The sequence below is a fragment of the Chiloscyllium plagiosum genome, chromosome 6 (assembly GCF_004010195.1).
Source record: "Chiloscyllium plagiosum isolate BGI_BamShark_2017 chromosome 6, ASM401019v2, whole genome shotgun sequence".
NCBI lineage: Eukaryota > Metazoa > Chordata > Chondrichthyes > Orectolobiformes > Hemiscylliidae > Chiloscyllium > Chiloscyllium plagiosum.
Genome location: NC_057715.1, coordinates 111,828,017 through 111,839,880, shown reverse-complemented (window position 1 = coordinate 111,839,880; position 11,864 = coordinate 111,828,017). Strand labels below are relative to the sequence as shown.

The following is an 11,864-nucleotide window of genomic DNA, read 5'->3' as shown; positions in this document are numbered from 1 at the left end:
TATATCCCGTCAGGCCCGGGGGACTTGTCTATCCTCAAGTTTTTCAAAATGCCCAACACATCTCCCTTCCTAACAAGTATCTCCTCTAGCTTACTAGTCCGTTTCATATTCTCCTCTTCAACAATACGGTCCCTCTCGTTTGTAAATACAAATACCTTGTAACCCTCTAGAGCCCTGACTGATCCTTGCTTCCTCAACCCTAAGTAGGCTTCCTTCTTCCTCTTGATTAGATGTCCCATATCCCTTGTCACCCAAGTTTTCTTCACCCTACCATCCCTCCCATGCCTCAGTGGGATAAACCTTGTCCAGTGCTATCAGCAAGTGCTTCCTAAACACCCTCCACATTTCTGTCGTGCATTTCCCTGAGAACATCTGTTCCCAATTTAGGTGCCCCAGTTCCTGACTAATAGCATTGTAATTCATCCTCATCCAATTAAATACCTTCCCATACCATCTGCTCCTATCCCTCTCCATGGCTTTAGTCAAGGCCAGGGAGTTGTGATCACAATCAGCAAAATGATCTCCGTTAGAGATCAGACACTTGGCCTGGTTCATTGCCTCCTTCAAACTTACGCCCTTTCACCTTAAACCCATGTCCCCTTGTAATTGATATTTCTTCCCCTGCGAAAATGACTCTGACCATCCATTCCAACCATGCCTGTCATAATTTTGTAAACTCTTACCAGGGATTTACACCTCCCCAACAGAGAGGGGGCTCAACTAATATAACATAACACGTTCCTGAACCTCTTTACTCCAGGCACAAACCTTATTTTGTCCAACCTTATGCTGTGGCTAAGTCCCCCATCATGAGAACCACACTGGTATGTCACCTCTGCACCCTCGCAAGGGAACTCACATCCTTCCTAAATTGTGTTGCCCAGAACAGGACATAGTATCACAACCTAGCCAAAGCTTTATTAAAGTCCGGAATTAGTTTATGATTTCTGTGCTCAATACCTCCATTTCTCAAACCTGAAGGGTGTTTCCCACCGAGTGAGGGTCAGTCAGGCTTGCTGGTCACTCGTCGGCCAAGGCTTACCTTTTATGAATCATTGTGAAGGATTTAGAATCATGCAAAGCATAAGTTTCAGATCTTAACAGTGAGCATGCTTGATATGTACAATGAATCCCGATGAGACACAACTGACATGAAATGTTCTTATACGGCTAATAACAAAACAGCTAATTTCCCCTTTGGACTTCATTGAACTAAGCACCTCTGGGTTCCCTTACTCACATCTAAACTCCCAAAGTTCCTGAAGGTTTGTTTGGGAGATGTGAGGCAACTCTCCCCATTCTGGTCACCCTGCTACAGGAAGGATTATTGTATTGGAAATGGTGCAGAGAAGATTTACATACAAGGACTGACTGGGACTGGAAGTTTTGAATTATGAGAGACGGGGGACTTTTTTCACTGGAGCACAGGAGGTTGAGGATTGACCTTACAAAAGTTTATAAAACCATGAGGGGCATAGATAAGGTGAATAGCAAAGGTCTTTTCCCTAGAGTGGGGGAGTTCAAAATTAGAGGGCATAGATTTAACTTCAGAGGAGAAAGATTTAAAAGGGCGCTGAGGGGAAACCTTTCAACACAGAGAGTGGTTTGCATGCGGAATAAACTACCAGAGGAAGTGGTAGATGCAGGTACAGTTACAACATTTAAAAGACATTTTGACTTTCCATGAATATGAAGGGTTTAGAGAGATATGGGCCAAATGCAGTCAAATGGGACTGGTTCAGTTTGGGACATTTGGTCAGCATGGGCGAGTTGGACCGAAGGGTCTGTTTCCGTGCTGGATGACTCTAATACTGTATGAGTATTTTGCAAGCTATGGATGAAATGTTTATCCTGCCGTATCTTCTCTGGTCAAAGTCCTTGTGACTGTTCCTGGTGCTTGGGGTATGTGACCTTCTTTGACCCTGTTTGTAGAGAGAGAGAGAGAGAGAGAGTGTGTGAGAGAGAGAGAGAGATACTGCTCTGATGTATCGATCTTGTAGAGCTGGGTGCCTCGTGTTACTTTCTACCTTCCCTCACAGTTTGATCCCCTTCTCTTCCCAGTCTGTCCCAGTCATACTGTTTCTGACCGATACACTCAGAAAATGAAAACAAAGAAAAGTTGCCTCGGTGGGTTGCCTGGATGGAAAGCTTTGTCTGAAAGCCTATCGTTTTTCTGCCCGCATCTAGATGGTTTTACAGGATAAAAGGGAAATCCTAATAGACTCAGAGTGTCATACAGCATATGTTTAAAGTGAGAGGAGAAAGATTTAAAAAAGACATGAGTGACAACGTTTTTAAACAGAGAGTGTTACGTGTGTGGATGCGGGTACAGTTACAACATTTAAAAGACATTTGGATGAGTACATGAATGAGAAATGTTTAGAGGGACATGGGCCAAGTGGGGGCAGATGGGACTAGTTAGCTTGGCATTATGGTTGGCATGGCCTGGTTGGACTGAAGGGTTTGTTTCTGTACTGTATGACTCGATGACTCTGTGACACTGTGCTCAGGGATTCACTTTAAGCGTGGCATGGTGGCTCAGTGGTTAGCCACCATGATGCTGGGTTCGATTCCAGCCTCGGGTAACTGTCTATGTGGAGCTTGAACATTGTCCACGTGTCTGGGTGCTCCGGTTTCCTCCCACAGTCCAAAGATGTGCAGGTTAGGTGAATTGGCCAAGCTAAATTGCCCATAGTTTGCAGGGATGTGTAGGTTAGTTGCATTAGTCAGGGGTAAATGTAGAGTAATAGAGTAGAGGAATGGGTTACTCTTGGACAGTTGGTGTGGAATTTTTGGGCCAAATGGTCTGTTACCATGTTGTAGGGATTCGATGATGATTTCCGGACACCCAGCTCCTGGACTGGACTGACCAGGCTGCGTCTCTGGGCTCTTCGCTCACTGTCGCAACACTCGGTCACTCTGAGCCTCCCTGGATGCTCGCAGCATCCCTCTCTTGCTTTGCCTTTCCATGCATCGGCCCCTCAGCTGAAGGTGTAAGGCACCTATCACAGCTGTCTTGCTGCGCCATTTTGTACAGACTCCACGCCAGGTTGCTTTCCACAGTGGTCAGCAGGCCTCAGAGCGGACACAAGCGATAAGTTTTGCTCAGGGGTTGCCAGCGCAGCAAGTAAAGGGCAGCCTCTGATAGCAAACCGAAGAGCTGAAGGAACAAGTGACCTGCCACTCTTGAGTCACTTGTTGTCTGCTGTTTCAGTTATGGGATGAAAGATTGGCCAGATATTCCAGGATGAAAGCGAGTGAGTGTTACTGTTGAGAAGGTGTCCCGAGTGAGTGAGGAGGCAGCACAGAGGGCATGCAGGGACAGTGGTGTCCAGGCTTGGAGCGGGTGAGGGTGAGTGAGGGAAGATGTTGCAGACAATCGTGAGAATGTTGGAGCCTGAACCTCGGAGGGAGGTGGTTGCAGTAGCAGAGACCGTGAGTGTGTGAGGCGTGGGGGAGAAGATAGTGGCTCTGACCTTGGCGAAGTGGGGGAAGGTTATTGATAGCTCCTACAGCTGGGAGCTCCTCCAGATGGTTGAGACTCCACTGAACCGGTGACAACATTCTCTGGGCAGGCGTGATCTGGTCGTGGTTCAGGGGCAGAAGAAACAGTGTCTCATCAGCACTGTTCCTTCCAGCGGCGCTTCCAGATCCAGCCAGCAAAACGGGGCATGATTTCCCCCTGTCTGTCGCATCTGGGGTTTATGCCAGGGCAGCCCCAGACTGGCAATACATGTCCGGGTGCACTACAGGCTCTTAAAGATGGCACCTGTGCCCAGGGAAGAGTGCATTATTCTGGGAATAGCACGTGGGCAGAAATCAGATGGAAGAGACATCAAGGGGGTAGGATAGGTCATTAATGAGGTGAGTTTGGTCAGAACTCACTCAACCTCGTGGTGACAAACCCTCCAAAAAACTAAAACGCAACTCCCAACGAGCTCAAAATTAAACTAATATTCAGCTCAGTGACCCCATTAATGAGGGAAGAATTTTAATATCATGTGTATTTAATTAGATTTCCTTAGCTGCAATTTGAATGCACATCTCATGAGAATAGCAGTCCCAGCATCTTGAGTGTTAGTTTAGCAATGTTGTCACAACGCTCTTGTTCCTGAGCAGTGGGAGGACGGGGTTGGGGGGTGGAGGGGTGTGTGTATGATGGTGTCATATCGGAATCTCGTTGGGATAGGAGTCAATCGAATTGGAAGCTTAAATGTTTGGTACATTAGAATATTAAATGTATCAGCAAATAAGACTGCACTTGAGCAGAGTTGTTCATTTTTGCTTGATTCATTCTGTTTAATATCTGAATATAAAAAGCTGCAAGTTAATAGCATCCAGTGCGATCATTTTAGATCAGCGACGGTCTTATTTGATCAATGTAGAGGGATACTTATTTGAAACTGGAGGGCAGTACAAATCACTGGGGACTTCAACACAGTTATTATTAATGTCAATATTCCTGACATGATGATTCAAAGTGTCCTTGGAATGGCTGAAGGATGTTTCTCCCCGCGGAAAGGGCCTAATTCGCACTTGGAATTCCGACAGACCAGGCTGACCTATCTTAAACACAGTAATTTGCTATTGTCTGGCAAGACATTGTTTTGTAAACTCTCCTCCTGTTGTTTTCAAATCCACTCAATGATCTCTCTCTCTGTGCCACATCTTTGTAACCTCTTCCATCCCAGCTATGACCTTCCAATTCTGGCCCCTCGAGAGTGCCCATTTTCTTTGCTGCACTTCCAGTAGTTTTGACTTGAGATGCCTAGGCCCTCATCTCTGGAATGCCTTTCCACATCCCACACCTCCTTTAAGATGCCCCTTCCCACATCCCACACCTCCCTTAAGATGCTTCTAAAATCAATCACTTTGATCAACCTGTTGGTCATCTGACTTAATATCCGCTCAGATGGTTAAATGTCAAAATTTATTTGAGAAGAAAAGCTGTTGTGGAATGGGCAGGGACATCTTCACTATTGTTAACGATGACATATAAATGCAAGTTGTTGCTGTTTTTATCTCTGTTTATGCTATTGCGGTCAGCTCTCACATATCTCCTCTTCTTAGACAGTCACTTGAGATGGAGAATGACCCACAGTCCCTCTGGTTTGATGGGTTCTGGAATGGGCTGGTAGGGTCACTCTTTGGCCTGCACATTCTAACATGTGCAGGACAGCTAGTGTTTGAAGGGTTGGGGGATGGGCTGCCTTTTGAGGGGGAGTTGTGCTTTGTTCCCGATTCTCCCGACTTGGCCTCTGCATGCCTCTGACGAAATCTCTCGTCATGCGCAGTACTTTCAGGAATGATTTTGATTGGTGCCAAGACAGGATCTCCCCTGACTAAGATGTGCAGCACTGGGAAAGCACAGCCGGTCAGGCAGCATCCTAGGAGCAGGAGAGTTGATGTTTTGAGCACAAGCTCTTCATCAGCAATGGGCCCATTCCTGGTGAAGAGCTTATGCTCGAAAGATCGGCTCTCCTGCTCCTTGGATGCTGCCTGATCTGCTGTGCTTTTCCAGTACTGCACGTTTTGACTCTGATCTCCAGCATCTGCAGTGCTCACTTTCTCCCCTGAGTTGGCAGGGAGGCTTGGCCACTGCAGGGAAGCTTTTAAAACATTCCCAACATGTTACCGCTCTCTTTAGTTTTGCGGTGAGGGGGGGGGGGGGAGCAGTGGTACCCAGATGTGACAAGGTTCAACGTTGCTTCAGGATTCACTGTAAGGTATATGAGCATCAGGTCTTGAGCACCAGAGCTTGTTCAGAGTGATTAGCAACTTGACCCTGGGCACGGAAGGCTAGGAGAGCCCATGCTATTGAACCACCTGTTAAGCTATTGGATTTTACCTCTGAAGATGAGCTGCTTATCCATCTTTCAGATGGTTACAGATTCGACAGAGTCATTACAGAGGAACTGTTCCAGAAACTCAAATTGCTGGAAAAACTCAGCAGGTCTGACAGCATCTGTGGAGAGAAATCAGAGTTAACATTTTGGGCCAAGTGACCCTTTCCTCAGAACCTCAGAACTCAGAACCCTTTCTTACCTGCTCTCGCCTACATGTGACTCCAGACCCACAGCAAGGTGAGTGGATCTTAATCACCCAATTAGGGATGGACAATAAATGCAGGCCCAGCAAGTGACGTCTGCATCACTAGATTAAAACCGACGAGCACAATTCCAGTGCCCTGCTTCAAGGGATCCCAAGGTAAGATGGTGTATGAGATCGCATTGATGATACCAAGACCGTGTCTCTTGAAGGCATATTGACATCCTGACCCTCCACCTATCGCATTCCCAACGCCCCTCCCCCAAGCCCCTCCTCCCTACCTTTTATCTTAGCCTGCTTGGCACACCTTCCTCATTCCTGAAGAAGGGCTTATGCCCGAAACGTCGATTCTCCTGCTCCTTGGATGCTGCCTGACCTGCTGCGCTTTTCCAGCGACACATTTTTCAGCTCTGATCTCCAGCATCTGCAGTCCTCACTTTCTCCATCCTGACCCTGCGGCATAACTTCATTCAAGGCTGATGGTCATGAAGTTCCTCTACACGCAGGGAATCACAGAAACCCCCTCAAAGTCTGGGAGTCAGCTGGAAATTTCAAAATTGAAATTTTGTTAGTCAAGGTAATTAGGAGTTGGAAAACCAAGAGTAAATGGAGTTAAGGTCAATGATAGCCCAATTGGATGATGCAGAGCAGGCTCAATGGCTTCCTCCTGTTCCTATGTTGTAATCCTCAACAACACCCCATTGTACAAACCTGACTCTTAACCTCCTCCATTGGAATGACCCCGAACCAGCCTTTAACCTTGATCTGTCAATCATATTAGATATCTCCATGCTCTGTTGCTTAATGTTATGTTAACCAGTCCGAGTAGAAGCAGAAACAGCCAATGTTTAAAAACATATTCAGGCAAGTTCTAGAAGTTTCTGGAATCCCTGTAGCCAGTGACCGCATTAGTCTCAGGAAACAAAAGCTTCACTCTCAACGATAATTATAGCAGGCCAGATGAAGCAAAGAGCTATGATTTACAACACCTCAAATTGTATACCACTGCTTATTTGTCAAACTCGTTATTAAGTTGTCACGTCTCTTAAAATATTTAAAAACCACTTTAGCTTTTTAATGACCAACAATTGAAGCACCGTGTACCCTTGAGGCACCATCTCTAATAAATAAATAATAATTTACTGTTTTGTGCAACAGACTAATGAAGAATTACTTAACACTGGGAAATTTGAGAAAAGAAAAATCCATAATCAATGTTTGCACACCAGTGTGGCAAAAAAAGAAAGATTTGCATTGATGTAGCATCATCCTGTAAGGGCTTAGAGTCATAGAGTCATAGAGATGAACAGCATGGAAACAGACCCTTCAGTCCAACTCGTCCATGCCCACCAGATATCCTAAATTAATCTTGTCCCATTTGCCAGTATTTGGCCCATATCCCCCTAAACCCTTCCTATTCATGTACTCATCCAGATGCCTTTTAAATGTTGCCATTGTACCAGCCTCCACCACTTCCTCTGGCAGCTCATTCCATACACGCACCACCCTCTGCGTGAAAACGTTGCCCCTCAGGTCCCTTTTAAATCTCTCCCCTCTCATCTTAAACCTGTGCTCTCTAGTTTTGGACTCACCTACCCCAGGGAAAAGACCTTGCCTATTCACACTATCCATGCCCCTCATGATTTTATAAATCTCTATAAGGTCACCCCTCAGCCTCCGACGGTCCGGGGAAAACAGCCTCAGCCAATTCAGGCTCTCCCTGTAGCTCAAACCCTCCAACCCTGGTCACATCCTTGTAAATCTTTTCTGAACCCTTTCAAGTTTCAGTAACTAATGGAGGTTCATAACTGATGAAGTGCTTTTTGAAGCATGATTGATGTTGTCTTTTCTTGTGCAGATGCCTAGGATGGAGGACAATGTTCTTTCACTCTGGGTTCAGTGATTTTAGAGACTGACAGTAAATCCATTGTGTGGTCAGCGGATTCTGCCACACCTAGAGTGGTTAGTGCTTGAAGCATTGGAAAGGTGAGTCATTGGAGAGGGTTGTCTTGAAATCTCCATCTGAAGCCTCGACTTTGCCTCTACGAGTTGCCGGTGAAGAGTCTCAATGCTTTCGGTGCGTTCCCATACAAGTCTTCCAGCTTTTGGCTGCTCAGAGCACAGGAGCATCCTTGGACCAGCGAGTGAGTTTGATGTCTTCGACGATGCTCTGGAGTGATGCAAAAAGCCATTTCTGCCACAGCTGAGTTTTGGTCCATTTTTGTTCTCATGCATGGAACACACCAACCAGTTTGTGCATAACAAGCTCCCACAAACATGATGTGTTGGTGACCAGGCAATCTGCCTTTGTGAACATTGGTTGAGGGATAAATATTGGGTTGGGCACCATTTGAAATAGTATTATAGGAACTTTTTACTCTTTTCTATTCATTTGTGGGATGTGGGCATTGCTGGCTGGGCCAGCATTTATTGCCCGTCCCTAGTTGCCCGTTGAGAAGATGGGGCTGAGCTGCCTGCTTAAACTGCTGTAGTCCACCTGCTGTAGGTAGACCCACAATGCCTTAAGGAGGGAATTCCAGGACTTTTACCCAGTGACAGTGAAGGAACGCCGATATATTTCCAAGTCAAGTTGGTGTGTGGCTTGGAGAGGAACTTGAAGGTGGTGGTGTTCCCTTGTATCTGCTGCCCTTGTCCTTCTAGATGGAAGTGGTCGTGGGTTTGGAAGGTGCTGTCTGAGGATCTTTGGCGAATTTCTGCAGTGCATCTTGTAGATAGTACGCGCTGCTGCTACTGAAGTGGTGCAGGGACCTTAGAAGGAAGGCACCTTAGAGGGAAGGTGTGCCCACAGTTGAATGCACATATTGACTACATTTGCCACCCTGAGAGAGTGCTATGTTTGTTGTGTGAGCTAATCAACTCATTGCACAACTGCTCCTGATGAACATTACCTCCACTGTCCTCTTTAAGTGTAGGTTCCTGCTGCTTCAGTTCTCCCTTCCTAATCACCCAGAGGGCATGTGAGAGTCAGCCACGAGCTTTGGCCTGGAGTCACATGTAGCACTGGTGTGAGAAACGCAGATTTAAACCCAGAATTTATTGGAATAAAATTTCACCATCTGCCCTGGCCGGATTTGGACCCAATCCCCAGAAGAGTAGCATTTGGTCCAAAATGATCGAGTGAAATCACCTCCTGGTCCAAATGGGAGACTCTGTGCTCCGCTGAGGACAGAGGAGAAATTGAGGCCTGCAGATGCTGGAAATCAGAGTCGAAAGTGGGGTGCTGGAAAAGCACAGCTGGTCAGACAGCATCTGAGGAGCAGGAGAATTGACATTTCAGGCATAAGCTCATCTTCAGGAAATTTGTGTGGCAGCTTACATTTCACTAATGTACTCTTTGCTGCTGTTGGTACACAGCTGCATCTTTTGTATCAGGTTTCTTGCATGGGTCTTATGTACCTCACATCTTATACAAACCACGGAATGCAGTGTAACCTCGCTCTAGGTGGGACAAACCACATTTACCCAACTGCTTACTTTCCAATGTCCTGGCTACAGCATTAATACAGTTAGCTGCAACTGGTGTTTCTGTTTACAATATGTCCTGCTGTCTTCCAGCAGAAAATCTTTCTATTTATCCCACAAGGTTTCCAAAATGCTTTGAAGGAATCACCAACTTCACTCACCACTCTGACAGTTCGGTCTCAGAAAAATCACATTAATGGAGCTTGTGTCAGATATCCTGCCTGCTGCCATGACCTTTTGAAAGGGTGGCATAGTGGCACAGTGGTTAGCACTGCTCCCTCACAGTACCAGGGTCCCAGGTTCGATTCCAGCCTCGGGTGGCTGTCTGTGTGGAGTTTGCACATTCTCCTCATGTCTGCGTGGGTTTCCTCTGGGTGCTCTGGTTTCCTCCCACAGTCCAAAGATGTGCAGTTAGGTAAATTGGCCATGCTAAATTGCTCATAGTGTTAGGTGCATTAGTCAGAGGGAGATGGGTCTGGGTGGGTTACTGTTCGGAGGGTCAGTGTGGACTTGTTGGGTTGAAGGGCCTGTTTCCACACTGTAGGTAATCTAGTCTAATTGCCCTTGCTACTGCATTTACTGACAAATCGATTGTTGTGGCTGTTGCCTGTTGGTCATCAATTCTAAAATTTATTTTCACCCCAAAAACTGATTTTCTTGCACTTTCCAAATCTTTAAGAGGTCCTTTGATTCCTCTTCACATCAACCATTCCATTACTACATAATCTGCAGTATTTGTTTTTGGATTTTTAAAAAGATTGTGGATCGAAATGAGAATGAGCTGTTTTAAAAACTGTGTTTGACAGGGTAGGTGTATATTTTGAAACCAAGTAACTTGACACCCAGTGCTAGGTATCATGTGAACAACTGTTTGAAAAAGTAGCAATTTCAGTTGGAGTTAAAGATGATTCAGAGATGAGGGGGTGTGCAAATACAGATTTTGGTGGCAACAAGAAATTGTTAGTCTATGGACTAGTGACCAGTTATCAATGGCAAGTAGTGGCGCATGAAGAATCGTGAGGGGCGGACGTGGCTGTGGAAGTGGCCATGATGGGGGCGGAAATGATGTCATTGATCACCGTGGGGATGGTAGCTGTACCAGCCACATGGCTAATGGCGTCTGAGCAGTTCCAGAGACGGACGGACGGGGTGGGGGGGGCGGGGTGAAATCTTCTGGAATGTTTGAGGGGTGCTGGTTATTGAGGGGAGCCATTTACACAAGAGGAGATGGGACAGATGCTATCAGCTGCTGTGGATCCAGAAAAGAATATCATCTTCTATAAAGATTTTGCAGCAATGATGACTATTGATGACACCTGACGACATTCGGAGAAATATCTTCACAAAAATTCAAAACCAAACCTACTCAAACTTAGCAAGATTTCAAATAAGTGGATGCAGGGCATCTATTTTAAAATTGTAACTGTTCTACTTAGACAAAAATAAACCCTGATGCATAAGGCAGTAAAAAAAATCAATGGCAAGACTTTTTTTTGTCTATCAGCAACTGTGAGATTGGTTCTTAGGTAACTGAACAGTGAGGAACTGGGACCACATTAGGGAGAGAGAGAGAGAGCGAGAGCGAGAGATGCTCAGTTTCTCCCCAGCTTGGGAGTATTCTCTCTGTTCTTTGTATTACAAACTAACTTCAAACTTGAAGAAAGACAGTTTATCTTTCCTGCAACAGTCTTTTTCAATTATGACTCTGAGCTGATAAGTCAGAGACTTTTTATGAGTGTACCAACCACCTTGTTTCTCTTACCAACCAGAGGGACCATTCAGAGAAAGATGTCTACAAAGCAATGTATTGGCCAGCAGGGGAATCATAAAGATCATGTCAAAAGCGGAACCCGGGAACAAAGGCAACTAATACATCTTTACAATTTTCCACCTATTCCTGTCCTTTTTGTCTGCTTGTACGTGTGTGTAAGAGGGATTTTATAAGGAGATTAGAATTTTAAACTGTCGTGTTATATATTGTCAGTTTATAACACTTTACTTATAGCTAAAATCTAATTAGTTATAAAAATATTCAGTAAAGAAACCAGGTCTGTATTTTTGACCACCTGGGTCTGAGAGTTACGTAAATTGTTGAACTTCATATAATTAAGATTTGGAGATGCCGGTGTTGGACTGGGTTGTACCAGGTTATAGTCCAACAGGTTTAATTGGGTAAAAACAATGACTGCAGATGCTGGAAACCAGATTTTGGATCAGTGGTGCTGGAAGAGCACAGCAGTTCAGGCAGCATCCGAGGAACAGTAAAATCGACGTTTCGGGCAAAAGCCCTTCATCAGGAATACAGGCAGAGAGCCTGAAGTGTGGAGAGATAA

At 45.5% G+C, this 11,864-nt stretch overlaps 1 long non-coding RNA gene across 1 annotated transcript in view; it reads left to right on the top strand.

Annotated features, from left to right (window-relative positions):
- Positions 1-10,821, top strand: part of LOC122551186 — an 11,793-nt gene extending 972 nt beyond the window's left edge. The window contains exons 2-3 of the long non-coding RNA XR_006312046.1: positions 3,276-3,278; positions 10,736-10,821. This is a non-coding gene — a long non-coding RNA (uncharacterized LOC122551186). The remainder of the gene's footprint in view (positions 1-3,275; positions 3,279-10,735) is intronic.
- The last annotated feature ends 1,043 nt before the right edge of the window (positions 10,822-11,864 follow it).